Source organism: Mus caroli, unplaced genomic scaffold (assembly GCF_978045245.1).
Source record: "Mus caroli unplaced genomic scaffold, Mus_caroli_1 scaffold_5, whole genome shotgun sequence".
NCBI classification, from domain to species: Eukaryota; Metazoa; Chordata; class Mammalia; order Rodentia; family Muridae; genus Mus; species Mus caroli.
Window position 1 is genome coordinate 130,966,821 of NW_028227260.1, and position 20,146 is coordinate 130,986,966.

The window sequence follows — 20,146 nt, forward strand, 5'->3', positions numbered from 1 at the left end:
ATAATATGCCTTGTGCAAAATTACAATTGTAATTGTCAATGCTGTCAACTTTATAGTTTTTAATTCTACTTAAAAAGGAGCCTCATGCAACTCAGATGTGACCCCATCCCTCCATCTCCATACATATACAATTACTAGTAGATGTCCTCTATGAATTTGCCTTTTCTGGACATTCCATATGAATCAAAATATATAGTACGTGGCTTTGTGAGATTAGGTAATGTTTTTATGACTCACTCACATTAAGTAGCAGTGTGCTCTTCTGGCTTTTTCATAGTTAAAGGTTTAAGATTATTTTATTATTTTATGCACCTTAGGCGGATTTGAACTCACACCTCAGCTTCCTGAGTGCTGTAGCTATAAATCAATCACTACATCAGGCTAAACCATGATTGAAAATGTGCTGTGGATCAGCTCTATACATTTACCACTGTACATTAAGATATCCTAAACAACACATACTTACGAAAATATTAGTCATAGCCAGGTATGGCCTTTTACTCTGGTATTCAAGAGAATGTCCAGAATAGGCAAGTTTATAGTCAGAGGAAGCCAGTTTGTAATTGAGTAGGAATGGGGGAATTGAGGACATAACAAAGCTGTATAGAGCTTCTTTGAAAGGCCATGAAAACTGTAAAGCTGACACAAGCCTATTTCTAATGAGTTCAAGGCCAGCATGATCATTCAACTAGTTCCAGGCCAGCCAAGGCTATATAGTAAAACCCCATCTCAAAACAAAATACCAGTTGGCTTGAGAGATGCTCAATAGTAAAGATCATTGGTTACTCTTCCAGAGGACCCTGGTTTAATTCCCAACACCCATATATCAGCTCATAACCATCTGTATCTCCAATTCCAGGGTATCTTATGCCTTCTTTTGACCTCCAAGAGCACCAAGCGCACATGTGGTACACATACATGCATGCAATAAAAATAACAATACACATAAAATAAGAAATTTAAAAACTAGAAAAACAAATCAGGTACTGCCATAGAAAAGCACACATTGTGAAAGTCAGGAACATTAAGGGATGCTGTTACTGAGAGTATTGTCCCGAGCAGACTCGTCCTCAACAACCTCATTGTCTTTTCATGGTGCTTCTCACCCTACCCCTTCTAACCATATAAATTCTATAACTTGCAAACAAGTTGGAAATGCTATGTGATTCCTATTTTTATGCAATACTGTTTAAAATTTTTTATTAGATATTTTATTTACATTTCAAATGTTATCCCCTTTCCTATTGCAATTCTTTTTTTTGGGGGGGGGGTTGTTGTTGTTGTTTTTTGGTTTTTCGAGACAGGGTTTCTTTGTGTAGCCCTGGCTGTCCTGGAACTCACTTTGTAGACCAGGCTGGCCTCGAACTCAGAAATCAGCCTGCCTCTGCCTCCCGAGTCCTGGGATTAAAGGTGTGAGCCACCACGCCCGGCCCCTATTGCAATTCTTAATCGTAGTTGACCAACATGACTAAACTCAGGTAGCATACTCAAGTTCCCAAACCAGTTTTATACTTCTCTAATGCAAATGTGAGGATTATACAAATAGATAGCCTCTGGAGTTAGGGCATTAAATTTAGGTAGCAATGTTTCTATTTATTAGCATAATGTCTCCAGGCATGTTCCTCAGAGCTGAGGAGTCTCCATCTGTAATAAAAACAAGAAGAACACCTAGCTCATGGAGTTGCTCTGAACATTAGAGGAGGTAGTGTCTGTAAATTGCTTAACCAAGAATCGTGCATAGAATGAGTGGCCATTACTACAGGCTGAACATCCCTAATCTGATAAGTGAAATCCAAAACGCTTGGACCATGGTACTGAAAACCAAGACCTTTTAAAAAACACTGACAATAGTGCCTTAAGCAGAAAATTCCACACCATAAAACATTCCTTTGTGCACCAACTTATATGAATATATAAAATTTCTTACAAGGTATATATGAAACATACATGAAGTTAAGGTTTAGGCTTCGGTCTAACTCCAAAGATAGTTCACTGTACATATTCAAATAATCCAAAATTTAAAAAAAATAATCTTAAATCTGAATCACTTCTGGTCTCAAGCATTTCAGATACAGAATAAAATAGCATTATATCATTTCTTCCTGCCACTTCCTAACATGACCTCAATGTTCCTTTCATTCTATGTTACTTCCTAGTTGATGGCTCTGGAGTTAGCGCTACTCTGAAATTAAAAACTGGTTATCATCTAACATACTTCAGTAAATTCATATGATTAAGTATTTCATTTTAGGCCAGTTATTGCATGGGGAGAATCAATTCGAACAGATTCATAGCTACCACACACAAAAATATACACATAATAAAGCAAGATACTTTAGAACTCTTGCTGAAGTATGAGTTAAGACTCTCCCAGTGAATATGTGCACCTGTTCCTGTTGCAGGAGGGAGAGCAAAGTCCTTTGCAGTTAGACTGTACATGTTTTTTAAACAAGAAAACACAGTGATTAATATACTTATGGCTAAGGAAATCCTAAAGTTATATATCCTAAATTTATATCCTAAATCCTAAATCCTAAAGTTATATATCCTAACGTTATAGATTTAGTGAGTTTCTCAGGCACACATTGTTTGAGAAGGATGCCAGGGTTGGTGTGTTACAAAACGTTGATTGCAAAAGTCAAACGGGAATACGTGCTTACCTTTTCTTCCTGGATTCTGCAGAGTTGGCTTTTTTTGTTTCACATGAAGTTGTGCTTCATCCTGCCTGAAGTCACACAAATTACCACCTCTGTTGTATGAACTGTTCATAGTACACTTAGAAAGGGTAGAATTTTCAGTTTAATTGTTGCAAGAGTCAAACCCTTGGTTGGGTGTAGAGGATATGCTGGGACTTATATCTGCCCTTTGTCCACACAGGTACTTAGAGGTGTACTAAGAGGCAATGTTAGAAAAACAAGCATAAGGTGAAGTTTGCATTGTGAGGCAAGAAGGAGTTCTGAGGGTGAACTAACACAAGAAAAAATGAACAGAATTTGCTTAGAAGTGAATAGGCCTTAGGACTCCACAAAACCAGACTTCCCTGCTTTTGAGAAAGACAAGACACTTGGCATTGTAAAGTAAAGGCTCCTCTGAATGCAATGCAGATGGCCAGAGGTGGAGGCAATGGTCTTTACTGAAAGGCCATTTTAACAGGCCTATGTTTGGAAATGCTCTCTCATCACTCACCTTTGTCTTCCTTGCTGGAATTTTTCCACCTTAAGCTCAACAAACAAGTCGTCATTTCTTTGGTATTTATTACAATATTAATCACACACACACACACATGCATGCACATACATGACCCTCAAAGAAAAGCACAGACTTATGGGGAAATACACTTTTCTGTTGGTTTTTCAAGTCTAATTCTTTTAATTTCAATGTGTGAACCCTTATAAATATATAATTTTACTGGACAATAGTATACTGAGAACATATGCTGCTAATATTCCTCAAAACTCAGAAGCATCTACCTACCAATTCCATTTCTTTGCTGAATCTAGTAAACAATCATAAGAAGAAGAAATTTAAGACCAAACCCTTGCAAGAGGACAGATGTTCCTATGAGTGGGACTTCTTTGGTAATGTAGAACAAAGCTTTTGAAGCAATATCAGAAAAAAATAATTAAGGATGTAAGGATGTCTAGAATCCATAACTTGGTTACCAAATTGATTTTCTCAAAATGATAGTCTTTAAAATGTGATATGAAGTTGCTGTTTTTTACAACCCTACCAATTAAACAAACAGTTGCAAATCCATGGTCACAGACTTAATAATGTCATCCACACTTTATGTAATAGCTACTACCTGGCTTGTCGTTTCAATTGAACAAAGAAAAAGGACAGTCACAGAATCAACTTGTAAAACCATTTAAGCTGTTAACTCTACTTGGAGCTGTATAAAAATCTATTTTCTCCAGAGTAAAATGGTAAAGAAGAAATACAAACCATATAGAGGAGTTGCTTAGTAGAGTAAGGCCCTGGGTTTGATCTTTAGCAGAGAAAAGAAAAAAGGGAGGAAGGAGATGTAAATGGGATGAATATGGGAAGGATAAATTTAAATCAGAAAGTATGAACATGGAGTTAAAAAGTAAAACCTTTATTGCCATTTCAGAATGTATTTTCACGTATTTTTCCAATCTTCTAAGTTTCTGTTGATATTGTTTAGTGTGCACTCTGAAAATATTATTAAAGTATTTTGACAGAGTATTCTTAACTTATTATCAATAAGTGATATTTGCATAGTAGCTTAAAGAGAGGCATAGAAAGCCAAATGCTTATATTTAGAAGGGGACATATATCATATATCACCTTAATGCAATTTAATCCTTGGAATGTGGTATTTATTTCAATTTATTTCAGCCATGAATTCATAGGCATTACATCTAAGAAAGCGTCTTTCAAAACGAAATCATGAAATTTTCAGGTAAATTAATGGAAGGGTAAAGATTATACTGAGGGAGGCAACTCACACCCAGAAAAACAAATGTTGAATGTTCATTCTCATCTGTGCCTCCAAACTCCAAATCTTCAGATGTGAGTTTATGACTTGGAGTAACCACAGAATCAGGAAAGTAAAAAGGGACCGGAGAAGGTAGCCCTAGAGATGAGAATATCAGGATACAAGTGATTTGAAGGGAGAACTGGAAACATTAGAAGGAGGGCTTTAATTTGGGAAGGGGAGGAGGAGAACTCTGAAGGAAAAGGGGGACGAGAGTAAAATAATGGTAAGGGTGTCTTAAAGGAATAGTCTAAAGTTACATACAATATACAGTCTATGTGTATACATATATAGTGTTCATGACATTTTCCTACCTGTACTAACAGTGGGCTCTTCCGTAGCCATACTATGCATATACACTTTGGCAGTAACCAACAATTCTGTATTTGGACTAAGGCCTACTCAATAAGGAGGAAATGATGTTTGTTACATAGATAATGACCTTTGGGTAGTGAGGTCATGGTTCTTAGAGAAGAACCTACAACCAGCACTGTACTAAACCAGCATAATTCCTCCCTACATTCTATACCCAGCAACCAGGCCTCATCAAAGGGACAGACTTCACTTTGCAGCAGACAAAGGCTTTTATAGAAAAGGACAAGCGACCAAAATGCAGACAGCATTGATTAATAAATCTACAACATGACTCCCAAGGGTCGGGGACATCGTGGAGAGGGACGGAAAGACCATAGAGGCCAGAGGAATGGCACGGCTTCTGTAAGACTGCATCTTCTAGAAATGACATGGGGCTGACCCCCAGGAAGTCTCAACAATATGACAACAAGAAGCAATCATCCTTGCAAGCATCCACATAAAAGTGACTATATACACTGTGCTGATTGCATGTATGTACGTGTTTAGGAAGGATGGTATATGCTAACAGTTGGAGGGAGAAAGGGCAAAGAGGAAAATAAAGTAATTACATTTTAATTAAATTTTTTAAGAAAAAAATTTTCCCTGGAGCTTGTGGTAAAATAAACTTATTGAGAAATGTTAGTTTTGATCATTGGTACCTGTACAATAACCTCAAAGAGTCTCCTCTTTTGTGAGGGGCATGGGCTATGGTTTGGGATGGTTGTAGCGATTCACACCTATAATGCCAGCACCTGAAAGGTAAAGGCAGACAGGTAAGGAGCTGGTCCCCAAACCATCAAGAGAATATGAGATGAGTACGAATGTATGGCTTGCATGGGAGATATATGTAAATGGCATACAAAGAGAGTACAGTTTTTAGCAGGGTATGTAAGAGACACCAAAGAGAATATGTGATTGGCTACAAAAATTATATTTCATACTAAGAAATTTTTGTCAAAACAAAATTAAAGTACCTAGCAGACCATCTGGCACACAGTAATTGTTCAATAAATGTCAGTTGACTCTGAATAAACACCTCTTATAGGACATTTTTATTGGGTGTGAAAATGGGGGTTCAAATTTTATTCCTATATATAAACTCCTGCCTACAGATATTAAGATTGATTTAAAAGTCGAATCCATTTCTGGAGGTGCAGGTAGCTGTAAAGTCAGCTTCTCCTGCCACCCAAGTGTTCCAATATCAGCAAGCCTGTGTCAGGGGAAGTCTCGGCTCCTACCATCTAGATTCCTGTGCTTACAGTCTATACACGTCTGCATGCCAAACAAGTCAGGAAACAATCTGTAGCAGCTCAGAAGCAATGGTTGTAATTTGATTTGTCTGACTTCCTATCCTAAACGTGTTCTGTTCTAGACAGGGAAAGGAAATCTCTAAACTCTAGAAACATGCTTAGTAAGGATTCCTATATAGGGATCTGGGAAAAGCCAACTGGAAAAAGAAAATCTGCCACTTTGAGAGAGGTTTTCATTCTGTTTTGTTCTGTTTTTTTTCTTGTTTCATTTATTGAAGATGAGGGATGACGTGAACAGGGCATCCCACTAGGAGCTGACATGCAGGCTATTCTTTTCCTCATGCCCAATCACTGCTGTTTGAAATTCTTGGAACCAAAGGATAACCTCAAAAAATGTCTATCAACAGCAATACCAACACCACAACATCCCTTTGACCAGAACAGTTCATGAAAAATGAGGAATGCCAGCTAAAGAACAACCCAATCAAAAGTAGCAAAGCTTGCATCCTCTCCCCCTTTCCTCTTTTCTCTCCATTCTAGAAGACAATTAATCCTTAGGTTAGTCACCACTCACAACAAACACATTCACCTGCCAGAGGCCTGAAGTTCTGTATAGCAACCTTAAAAATAGTTCAAATGTAATTTGTAAGGAATGTTTCACAACATATCACAATACCATTTTTAAACAGATCAAGAAAAAAAACCCTAGAATGTTACATTTACATGAATGACAGCTGTGATTTCAATGGCTTTTGGTATAATTTGTCAAAACTTTTGCTTCTCACTATTAATTTGCCAGACAGTTCATAACATCCACCTCCCCCCCCCCCCCGCCCCACGCAGGAAGCTAAAAAAATGTAGTTGACACTCAAAACAATGGCTAATCTTTTCTGCCTAAAATATATAACAAACTACATACATGCTTGCAGGAACTGAAAACTCTGACTAACTAACACTTAACTTACATGTATACAACCTACTCTGTAAATGTTGCTGGTGGTAAAAGAGATAACGGTAGGCAAAGGTGGCCTCTGGTCCCAAACATGTAAATTTGCTTCCTAATTTTAACAAATTTAATAAGAAGAAATACCACTCTTAGGGTCTGACAAACAAACTCACTCACCATCATATTTTAATTGTTTATTGTGAATAAAGTAACATATTCAATGCTTTGATGTTTGTTCTGACAGCTTGTCTATTATCTTTGTTGGTCTCGTTACATCTCACTTCATAAACTGATTGGAAATTACACATGATTAGATGTATTTCTTTTCCTATTCTTAGGCTTTACATGTATTTCTGAGGAGGGAGTCACAAACTCATGGAATTTAGATGCTAAGTCCTCAATAGTGAGAGTTTATTTTTAGGACAATAATGAGTTCAACAATTATATGTTGGTGATGAAAGGTATTTCAAGTCTTCAGAACTGAGAAATCAGTACTGCTTTAAGGCTCCAAAGGATACCCTCAGGAAGAAGCCTGTGCAGATAAATTCACTACATCCAGGACAGAAAACAATTTGATAGCACTGGGAAGGAACATGGCCACAGATGTAGGAGGGTGAAGACAAGATACTTATGATCTTACCACAGAAGTAACAGTACCCTAGACAACAACATTTTCCTCCCACCAATGATTTGATTCGATGAAGTATACACAGAATGTGAAAACTTTATAAGGATGATTCAAATCTCCTGATGGATTGCATTCAGTGCTTAATATCATATCTGGTCAGTGGAGCAAATCTTTTATTTCTATTTTTTTTATTTTCTATTCCTGGATTTAATTACTGGAAAGACGATATGGGTATTGTCTTTGCTTTTTTCCTGTTGAGTGATCATTCCCATGAATATCTTAGATATTTGGAAACAGGCACTTCACCAAGATCACTTAGTATTTTGGCACCAAAGGCTCCAGGATCCCTGGATCACTGTCTTCTCAAATATTCAAAAAAGAAAAAAAATATTCTGACCTAGTTAGAATTACCATATCCTAAAACACCGACTTGTAAACTTTTTGTTGATAGCAACAGATAGTAATAAATGCACATTATATTCTAACTTAATACACATGTGCATGAATTTCAAGTAAGCCTCACCCCAAATGGCTTATGTGATTAGATAGTATGTTCTGATACTTTCTTATCCTCCATTATATGCAGTTTTGTTCTGAAGAGATGCTAACTGCATCTGACTACCTACATCTCATTGCATGCTGCTCAGTCATTTCCTGACACATGAAAACTACACAGATAAAACAAATAGGCAAATAGAAGAAGAAAATATTACTACACCCATATACAGCAGAGAATACCCATATTCACCTTTTGACACCAGTGATTCAGACTGGAATATTCAAACCTTAAAATATTATACTTTTAGATTAACTGTATAGCAGGAGTTTGCTAAGCAAAATAATAATGTCAAAAAAATGAAAGGCATAATTAAGTTTGTGGAGCAAGCTGCCTCTAAGGTTTTGGGATTGTTGTTTAAATGCAGCCATGTTGTTAATTATGCCTGAATATAATTGAGAAAACTTTGTTGGCTCTTAGCCCAAAACAGTTTGTAAGTAAGAATACTGTCATTAATCCAATCCAGTAAAACTTTAGTGATTTATAACATTTAAATTCAAGTTTTTAAACAAAAATCATGTTTTGACCTCTTTTTATTTCATCATTCACTTTTCTGTTGAAAAATCTGCTGAAGGGACCGTTTACTAATAACAACTATAATGGGTATACAGTTTATTTGTAAAGCATTCAAAACTTCAAAACCCTTTTCATTTTGTGAACTGGTAATGACCAGCAATCCCCAGATTACTGAATATTTTAAAAGTATATGACATTTGCCAGACTCAAAACTGAAACTTAATATTTGGTTTGCTCTGCATGTGACAGATTACTCAATCCAGTGAAGAAATCCAGGTGTCTGGCTTTCAGTGATTGCCTGTATTTAAAAACTCCAGCTCAGTCCTTCTACCCCCTGCCAAGCTTGGAAGATAGAAAAGAACTTTAATTTCAAGTAAAGGAGCAAGGGAAGTTGTGTGTCACACAACTGCTTTCATATGGATGTACCTACTAAAAGAACCTTGAACAGATGTTTATCTTTTACGAACAGTGAACTAGTTGGCAAATTGTAGGCTTAACAAGCTAAGGGGAGTGAAGGACAAGCCGGGAAGTCAGGGATTCCTAGATGTGAACCCACCCTTGATCTTAATTCTGTTTTTGTTCTAAATCAATGCCAAGTTCTTCACACTTCAGCTGATTTACAGCAGGCAAGAAGTACAGAAGACCAAAACTGTTTCCCAGAGATGTTATGGGTTAAATGGTTACTATTCCAGCCCCCCCCCCCAAGGTACTTCTACAAATGTTAAGGTGGGCTTTATTAATAGTATTTCCCTCTCTTATATCAGGAGTTAACCACAAAGAGTGTGTACCTACTGGTACCTTTCAAGTGTGACCTTGAATGCAGCCATTCTTGAGATCCCTTTCTAAGTTGTTTCTTGTCTACTTTAGTCATAATCAGTTATTCAACCAATTAAGAAACTCAATTGTGCGGTGGTTCTGGTTTTTAAAGGCGCTGTAGCACCTCCTATGTGAGCATTTTCAGGCAGTTAATTAATTAATGGTCAGTTAGCAGCCCACAACTTTACTGAATCCCTATGCACTGACAACCTAAAGGAAATACCCTCCTGGCCCAAGAGCAACCTAAGGCATGTTCCTGTCAGGAAAAGAAGCCCTATTCTTCATGCCACGAGGCCCTACCTCCATAGCTAGCTCTGCTGTCCATGTTCTGGGCAATTCAAAAGGTAGAATGCAGTTTCGCTTTCTCTCAACCAGTTGGTGAAAAAGGAGGTCAGGCTCCTTCTTGGCATGTAATGAATGGACCTCTCCCCCTGGATTTGGACTGTTGGGCCTTCCAGCCAGTCATTAACTAGCAGGAAATGCCCTCCTCAGCAATCACTATTGTGTAAATAAAGTCATAAAACATTGGAGACCAGTGCAATCCCAGACCCCAAAGCTGCACATGTCAGGGTTAAAAAAAAATCTTGATTGTAAAAGCACTGCCTTCCAAATTAAACTCAAACCACATGATTCAGTCCATAAAATATACAAAATATGCAGTCCAGTGACAGATTTATTGTGGCCTTACAGAATAAAGAAAAAAATCTCTATATGGAAAACACAGCTACTTTTGACCCAAGCAGCCCTCAAACAGGAAGTTTAAAGCCAGCTGGGGCCTCGCTTAGTTATGAAGGAGAGGAGGGTAACCAGCATTTCCTGTCATTGCTGGTCACTACTTTAAGCACTTTTATTTGAATTGTTTTCTTAGATAGCTAAAAATGTTACTGAGATTTCTTTGGAGAGTGACACAAGACCATAAGAAGGGCCATTGTATGGTCTATGAGCGAAAGGACAAATGTAACTTACCAAGTACCATGCACTTAGCAGAGGTCACACAGCCTGGCATTTGGGCATTTTGCTGCATTTGAATGAATTCTAGACTAGTAAACAAAATTAGGAAAACAATTTAGGGTCAAATACTAGAATTATTGATACAGCCTCTTCTTTCCTGTTAGTTCAGGATCAACGTTATGACGCATGGTTGTCATACACCTGATCAGTATGTATTGGAACTCGCAGACTATAGAATCACAGGAAGTAGCTTCTTAGAGCTTCTCTTGAGTATCATCACCATCATCGCCTTCATCATTATCACTGTTATCACCCTACAAAATGATTTGTGCACATTTAGTGTTAGGTGCGATATATGAGAGTTACCTAACTGACCCTTCTTCAGATTAGGAAAATCACTCTTCACAAAATACACAGGTATTATTACTTTTTCCCCAGCACGGTAATATACAAAGCACTATGGTAAATTTTGCCAGCTGTTCAAGTTCTCAATCACAAGAATTTTGTGTGTGTGTGTGTGGGGGGGGGGTGTCATTTAAGTAATAAAGGGCAACCAGTGTTCAGAAGTTTTGCTAAACAGGGCAGTGGTGGAGCACATCTTTAATCGCAGCACTCAGAAGGCAGAGGCAGGTGGACCTCTGTGAGTTTGAGGCCAGTCCGGTATACAGGACAGCCAGGGTTACACAGTGAAATCCTGTTTTGAAACTCACCCCCCCCCAAAAAAAGTCCAAAAAGCCTCTCCTTATCATCTATGTAAATCTGAATCCAGCCATTCATAGAACAGATCAAATCACACAGGTTCAGCACCCAAGTAGCGCCCCCAAACACTTTTTGTTTTCATGTATTTGAAACTTGCAGACATAAAAGACAGATATGTATGGTGCACTATGTTTCAGTCTATACTTCTGGATGAACTAACAAGGTTTATTTTATGCTATCCAAGTACTTAGGTAGGAGGCTGGTGGTATGTTGCCATAAATGAGTTGAGAGTTTAAGTTATCAAAATTGTTGCTGAGAAGAAATAGTTCCCCCACCTTCTTTGGAATTCTCATCAATTACAGACAGCAAGAATTTTCAAAGCATCACTGTGCCCTTTAGTAACAGTATGTATATTCATCCCACTGGCTGAGCAAGCACAAAGATGTAAGCACATAGGTACAAGCACAAAGGCAAACCCTTGATACTAGTACTGAGGTGAGATATGAGCTTCATGCGTGGATCCTGTGGACTATATCTCTACATAATTTAAACAGAACTCAGAAGAACACCTTTGTGATATACAAGTCTAATATTTTTGTCTTCTTTTAAAAACACCTCAATAGAGCATATTAATTACACAAAACAATATATTTCATTATTACACTTCTATACACGCATAAAATGTCATGTACATTCCCTATTACCATTCTCTTTCTCATATTGGCCCTCTCCATCTCCTTTCACCTTTCCTAATTAGTTCCCCAAGTACTTCTATACTTTTTTCTAGATCACAAATCTAAGCTATTTTACAACTTGTTTTTATTCTTTTTAATTATGGATACACATAACTATAGGTGGACGTGTGTCCAAGAGTGCAGGAGCCTGAGTTGGCCAGGCGTGGCTGTGAGCTACCTGATGTGGGTTCTGGGAACCAAGCATATGCCCTCTCTAAGCAGGCTATGGGCGCTGCTCCACTGAGCCATCTCTCCAGCAGCACTACACAAGCTTAACCTTAATAAAGCAACGGATTTATTATGTCCATTTGTAAAGGAAAACAATTGAGGAATTCTATTTTACACACACACATGAAAATACCACATGTGACACTTTTGTTCTGCTTTTTTTTTCCTGTTGTTTTGTTCATAAAGGTCGCAGTCTAAAAACCAAAAGCTGAAATTGAAGCTTTTCTTTGTTTTCCAACAAGGAATCCCTCCCACTCTGCTCCCCAATGCACTCTGTTGCATAATTTCTTTTATATTGCCACATGAGGAGAAACTGCAAGAGCTCTATCAAAAACAACAATAGTCCTCTGGGCACAAAAGATGATTGTAGAGCTTCAGAAATGGCAGCTCCTGTCCTTCCTGATAGGGCTTTGCTTTCTAGGTACAGTAAAAAGAGACACCATTCACACCCACACCTTGGTAAAATAGAAACCCACCCAAAACCGACCTGGAAATGGACAGTGTCTGAAAAAGAGACAATGTCCAGTATCCTTTTCATATTTCACCTGTGTCTCTATCACTTTCTAAGACACACATGTCAGGATGTACCTGAATAGCATTTCTTCTTGTGTCTATTCTTTTTTAATCTGTGGAGGCTGTTAAAAAGAACTGTATCGACATAACTTCATGGTGAAGATGATTTGCCTGGGATGAGAGGCTGTACATTAAATGTAATTTCTGGTGATAGAAAAGTAGCAGTTAGCTTTCAGGTCACTCTTTGAAGTCTTATCCTAAAAGCTGTCATTGAATGTATATCCCTGGTCTCATTTTGAGTCACCACTATGGCCCTCAGCACGACATTCAACCAAATACAACTTATTCCTTACTTCTAGTTAATAAAAACAAACATTACTTAAAATCACAGGCAAAGTATGGATAAAATGCAATAGCAAATTAAAAATAGCAATCTATTATATAATTGACTAAAACTTTTACCTAGAAGAGAAGGCATTGATGATATAAGGTAAAGAGATCCATGGGTCTACCTGCCAAGGGTATGCTGCTACCCTTAAGGACGGACCCCTAAATGAGCCTAAAGAAATCTTTCCCAAATTTCCACACAAATGTAGGTAGCCAAGAAGCTCAGGATTCTCACTATCAGGCAGGGACACATAAAAACCAATTTGAAGAACCTAATGCAGCTTACCACCAGCTAGGATGCTCCCATGACTTGAGGAGATCAAACAGCTTGGCAGAATTCGCCAGCGCTAGCCCCCTGCATTTCTATCTAGACTGCCCTTTCTCAATTGTGGCATTCTCTTTCTAGCGACACACAAGTGCACTCACAATACAGGTAATAAAAAAAAAAAAACCCTGCCCCAAATTATAAACAAATCACTTCTACTTGTCAGCCAACTTAATTCTGCTGCAAGGGACTTGAGAGTGGACATGTATTTTAACAAGCATGACTAATTGAGTCTTAAATTTCTAATCGGGATCCTCTTCCCCTTAACTTTTCTTGTCATGGTTGTTATACAGAGTTGGGAGAAGCTGGCCTTGGTGCTGCATGGCTGTAGTTCCAGCTACTTAGGAGGTTGAAGGAATAGAATCACTTAAGCCTGGGAGTTGAAAATTAGTCTTGGGAAATCAGTGAGGCCGGTGTCAAGTACATTTTATAAAATGAGTTCTGGGTTTACAATGATCCTAACTCATGTAAAATATATGTAAAAAATAAAAAAAATATACATACACACTCAAATCAAGTTTCTTTTGATTGTTGCTTCCTTAGTTCTAAGAAATGTACCCTTTTTCTTAAAGTGAACTGCCTAGATGTAAACATTTCTAAGCAACAGAGACAGACCAATTGTATAAGAATATGTGTTATAATTTCTTTTCAACCTGATTTTCTTTTATTTATTCCTGAAAAAAAATACTGTAAAATGGCCAGTTTTCTGTATTTCAGGGAGAAATCAATATGTGACTACATATATTATTCTTAGTTGACCACAAATTTGTAGTCAAAGTTATACTTGTATCTGTATTCCCAGACACTGTGGAATACTTTTATTTCTGAAACAAAAATAAGGTCCCATCCTGAGCTGTATTATGGTCCCATCAATCTTTTAAAAGCAATATCACTCAATTGAATGTCTACTAGAAAATAATAATGGCTTTATACTATGCCTATTAAAAATGACTATAAGAATGTTTTCAAAGTAATCGATACCTTACATGTCCAATTCTCAAAGTTGCCTTTGCAGCATGGTCCCCTGGTTGTCCTGAGGCCAGATATAAGAATACCTATAGAGCTGAAAGTCTGCATTACTACAGATCCAACTCCTTCTACCTGCTCATAATTCATGGGGTTTGCTGGTTATTTAACAGTGAAACTGCTTGCATCCAGACAGTTTGTTATCTTACAAGGAAAAGATCCACCTCATTTTCTATGAAACTCAGCTTTCCATTTTTGAAGTATCATATCATAACCAAGGGAGATGCAGAGAAATATCACAGAGGGATATTATTTCTGATTTCTACTTCCTTAATACCACATTTATAATGGTCTCAATCCATCTGTTAAATCATTATCATAATTCAACACTCTGGTACATACCTGTAACCCCAGCTGAGCATTACAAACAGGAGTTCAAGGCAAGCCTGAGCTACATAGTGAGAGCCTGTCTCAAAATAACAAGAACAACACAAATCAAGTAAAGGTGATCGCAACCTATATCACTTTCAGACTCTTGAGCATTTCAACATGGCCGTGGCCATTATTTTATTTTAACAACAGGACAGGATCAAGATATTTGTCTAATAGGCACTGAAACTTATTCTTCACATTTCCCCAGTCCCCGTTTGTAATCTAGCAGACAGCACCTTCTATTTCAAAAGAAAAAGTCTGCCACCTTCTTGATTGTTTTTCACTAGAAGCAGAGTACGTGTAAAATTTTATGAATGAATAGCTTCATCACAGTGCGGCTTTTCACTCCCTTTCTTCCCACCCCTCCTTCCAAGATGCAAAGACAGCTGAATGGAGTACAGAACTGTACTGCCTATTAACTGTACTGCCTATATTGTCAACATCTGCACAACATCCAAGAGCCTGTCAGCATTCCAGCAAATGTGTAGAACTGTGCAGCCACTCAAAAGACAAAACTTTTTTTTTTTTTAATTTCCAAACTGCTTTTTACTTCATCGTGTAAAGTTGGACAGACAAGAACACACCTACTGGCTAAAAGGGTAAGTTTCACAACTTCCTGGAAGTCCAGTGAGAGGCAAGAGAACCCATTTTAGGCAAGCAGAATGCAATGAGGAGAATGCACATTGTAATCTACTTTGTATTTTAGGTTCTTGCAATTGTACAAAAAGGCTTTCTGTTTAAATTGAAAGCCGAGCACAAAATCTGTCCCGTCATGAACTATAGACTGCCTATTTTCCTGTATAGTTCAACACTTATTAAACAGTGGTGTATGCAAAAAAATATTTAACTATAAATTAGGTACAAATACACTCACAGGGTGCTTTGGCTACCAGCAAATAGGTTTTATCCTCCTTAAAGAGAAGCTGGTATGAGATGCTATTTCAAGTTGAGAAAAAGCTATTTTATAACAGTCCTGGGACTCATTATGCATTCTTAAAGCAGGAACGGAAATCAGAGAGATGGAGTGGTTCTTACACGCAGAGCAAAGCAGAAAGTCACTGCCCAGCACTGTACCAATTCTCTCTCACATTTTCATAGGAAGCCTCTGGTCTCATCCCTATATAAGGCAGCAGGACAGTAACTGGGAAATGTTCTTACACCTATAGTGCTGTGGCCCCAAGGTTTAATACTTTCACTTTTTATAATGATGTCTCTGGCCCAAAATCATTCAGCCACACAGTTTATAGAACTGAAGACTAGGTTTGGAATCATTAAAAAATGAGAACTTGATGGTTGTCATCCTTCCTCTGCAGATATCTATTGCTCTCCCTCTAGCACCTCCTTTCTCAAATGTGATGGCTTCCCGTGGGTCTCTGCGAACAGTGTGGAATTATTAGACAGTAAATTCCATTGTTAGCAGCATGGGTCTTTGTTTCTAGGTAGACTGTAGAAAACCTGCACTAGACTTTAGTAGGTGCAAAACTTTTCCCTCCTTTCCAGCTTCTATTGCTTGGAAGAAGTGAAAAGCACACAGGAGTACAATAGTATCAGCTGGGTCATAGACAGATGTCTATTTCGGCTATGCTTAGAGAAGTGTTTCTAAATATTTGGGGAAAGCATTTCCCCAAAGCATTACAAATTAAAAAAATAAATTGCTTTAGTATTTAATGTCTAATGGTCTAAATTTTGCAGTCAAAGAGAAAATGTGCCTATGATTCAGAAAAAGCCAAAGTCTCTGGTAAGGCTCCTTGTCAATATGCCTTTCTTCAGAAGGAGGAAATATCTGGATCAATTGTATTAAGTGTTGGTGTCCAGTCATTGGTTCGGGTACATCAGCCGTCTGTTTTTCAGTAATCACCCAAAGCCTTGCTAATTAAACCAAGATGTCTGCACTGTGATCAGTCACCAATCATTTCAAAATTCAATCTTGCAGCAGCTTTATTTTAATTGATGCTTTCCCATGAACTTTACATGCACGTATGGAAAGGCTGTGGGGGTCAAAGGCCAGTTTATAAAGAGCAATTAAGAACATCTAGACGAAAAGAACTCCCTAAAACCAATGGAACAAAATATTCACATCTATGTGTGTGTGTTGTGTGTACATACTTATCAATAAACAGTGTCACATAATCTATGTGTGCCGAAACCAACAGCACAACTAATGGCCTACGGTTAAACTTCAGTAGAACCCGTGTTTTAATGTCATTTTCTTATCACAGAAGCTTTTTTTTCTAGTGCTAAAAACTACAGCTGCCTTTACAATCCTTCCCTAGAATGTAGAGCCATCATGCCATTCAGCTCCAGGTGGTAAAAGCAAGCTGCCCAAATGTGTTCACTCAGGGAGGGAAGAGATGCTGTGCAGTTCTTCTGCGGCCCTGCTAAGGGCATCCCATGGAAATGGGAAAGTTAGTTAGAGAAAGCGTTTGCTAATGACAAGCCATGCAGGAAGTTCCTTTATGTTTAAAAAAAAAAAAAAAAAAAAAGGAAAGGTGGGGGTGAGAGGAAGGAAAGAGTAAACGAGGAAAATCAAAGGAAAAAAGAAAAGAAAACGAACAGGGAAAAAAATAAACCCACGCAACAAGTTGCAGTCAGTGTTAAATTGCCTTGTTTGCTATTGCGCGGGAGTAGAAAAAAAGTTTTAAAAGCAGCGCATTTCATCGGTGTCCTAGCACCGGCAGCCAGTTTCCTAAACCCAAACTCATCTGCAGCCTTACCTTCCGTCGCTAGCTCAAACCCAGAGGCTAAGGGGCCCTGCTCTCAGTGGCAGCAGTAGGGGCAGAGGCAGCAACAGCCGCACATGCCATCTGTTAGCGGGAGAAGCAAAAAAAAAAAAAAAAAAAAAAAGCAGCGCAGCGCTGCGCTAGGTGGCCCCGGTGCCGGGCGAGCCTTTAGCAGGGGTGTATAGTGGATGCCGCCATTTTAAAGCGAGGTTCCTGAAATCCTTAGATATAGGCAAATTAAAGCTCGCCCCACCTCCAGAACTTCAGGGCTGGGACGTGCTACCGGGCCCCGAGTCAGCCGCAGCGGGGTGTACGGTGTCAAGTCCAGCAACACGCGCTGCGAACTCCGGGGACCAAGACCACGAGCCCTGAGGTGCCATCCACCTCCGCCCCCACCCCACCCCCGTCCCCAGACCCCCACGCTTTTGCCTCGGGCCTGAGGAGACCCTAGTTTGTGGGGTGCCCTCGGTAATGGGGGAGTCCCCCCAACTCGGCCGGCTTGCTAGGGGAGGGGCCCGGGAGCACGCCCTCCCCACCCCCCGCGGTCGCCACCGCTTGGTTCAGTCCACTCGGAGCACACCTCCGAGCGCCCCAGCTCCCCAAGCCGCCGCGGCGCGCGCGGGCGGGCGGGCGGGCCGGCGAGCGGGCAAGCGGGAGGGCCGGCCGGGGCAGGCACCGGGCTCCCGCCGCCGAGGATCGTGGTTGCTGTGACAACCGGCCTTCATCCCACCCCCACCTCATCTCCCCCAAAGTCGGGCCCCTAGTTAAAGGCGTGCCCTAAGTTCTCCCCGGCACCCCTTCACCGTGCACCCCCACAACACACACACAAAAGTCCCGCACCCCCCCTCACACTCCCCCGGGCCGACCCCGCTGGCTCTCACTTTAGCGCTTGGCCATTCGGGAGAGACAATTCGGATTTTAGGCGCCCGCAAGGCAACTCACGCCAAACTCCTGGAGTCGCCGGCAACCGCCGCCCTCAGCCGCCCCGGACCGGCCCCGCCCCGCCTGGCCAGGTAGCGCCACTCACCCCGCCTAGCCGTCGCCCCTCGCCGCTACTGCCACCGCCACCGCCCCGCCACCGTCCAGCCTCACCTCGCCGAGTGAGTGACTCCAGCGGCGTCTCGCTGCGAGGACGCCACGCGCAGGAACTCCCCCGTGCGGCGCTCGCTGCCCCGATTCCCGCGCCCCGGCCCGGGACCGTCTTCCGCCTCCTTGCGGCTTGCTCGCAAAGAGCGCCAAAAAGTCGCGCTCCTGCTCGCGCTCCGACTGGGGGCACTTTCTTCCTGTAGGACGCACTTGCGTCGTGAAATCTCGTCTTTGTGAGAGTCGTACCTTCGCGCTTGCTTTTCCCGAGACTGCTGGCGTGGGTTTTATTCTCAGGGGGTGTGGCGCCTCCCCCCACCCCACCCCCAAGCCCCCAGCTTGCACAAGCCCTCGCCGAGAGTGGCTTTTGTCATTGCGTTATTAAGTATGTGTGTGGGAGGGGGGATGGGGGCAAATCATAATGTTCAGGATGTTCAGAAGCAAAGCCGGCGGGAAGCATGCACACGCCACCCGGGTCGGGAGTGCGAGCCAGCTCTAAAGTTTCTAGAGCTTCAGTGACTGCAGTGCCAACTAGACAGGCAATTGTAATGCGAAGCTATAGGTTTCTAGACACTCCCGAGACAGGTGAGGTGTACTAGAAAATTTCCAAAGTGACTTAGATCAATATGTATTTCAACTCATGGAGGGTGAAATACTTACCGTTTGCCTTCCGGGGTCTCCTCCCTTCCATAAAACCCCAGATCTTTTATTTCGCTCCAAAAACTTGAGAGCAGAAAACTGTTGATCAGAGGAAATGCTTCCCCTACTGCAAGGGAGTTTACCGGGTAGGAGGAGCCCTGAAGTACGGTTCCAGATACTTCTGAATGGAAAATGGACAAAGCAAACGCAGTTTTATACTTGGGTTTTAAAGTGTGCATCTGGACATCTAAATTACAAGTTTCAATTTAATGCGAGCGTAATAAGAGCACCAGCTGTCTCTTAATTGGAGCCCCACAATAATAAATGCGTGCTTTTATTTAATTTTATGAGGACAATTGTAGATGATAACACACACACATGCAGGATCGTCAACGAGGATCTCGTAGCAATTCATGGCTGCTTTCCTGCATGCAATCAACTGCTTCAGCCTAGAACTCAGCTCTATAAGCTCCGCACAAAGTGCAGAAGCATTGCAGGGCATATTTAAATGGCAGTTAGGTTGTGGAGTGAAGTGAATTCTCGGGCTAATTATACTTTTTAATTCTGCCGAACTGATCCAAATAGAATTCAGCTCATTTTAGGCAAGAAATCAATCTCTGTGTGTTAAATGCAAAATAATCAGAGTACGACAGCAATGGTTAGAAGACTGGGCACAAACTGCCCCTCACATAATTAAAATCTGCAATGGTATTTGGCAAGAACTGGGAAAGTCACCAGGACAATGTACAGGGATCATGTCAAACACTTGCAAGTATGGCCAGGATCCTAACAGAAGTCAAAGTAAGGACTTCCTGGTTACCTCATGAACTCCTAACTACTTCTCCCACGCCTTCTTTCATACTTGCCAAAGTCCCTGCACTATTGTAAAAAAAAAAAAAAAAAAA

General features: G+C 40.3%; 1 protein-coding gene across 3 annotated transcripts in view; it reads right to left on the reverse strand.

Annotated features, from left to right (window-relative positions):
- The window catches only part of Mbnl3 (muscleblind like splicing regulator 3), a 93,073-nt gene extending 74,194 nt beyond the window's left edge, over window positions 1-18,879 (reverse strand). For 2 of the 3 annotated variants that reach the window (XM_029473570.2, XM_085838221.1), the window contains exon 1: window positions 17,514-17,805. The gene's annotated coding sequence lies outside the window, so the exon portion shown is untranslated. Of the gene's footprint in view, window positions 1-17,513; window positions 17,806-18,611 lie in introns of those variants that run through there. The other variant, XM_085838222.1, reaches the window with a different exon arrangement.
- Window positions 18,880-20,146: the final 1,267 nt, after the last annotated feature.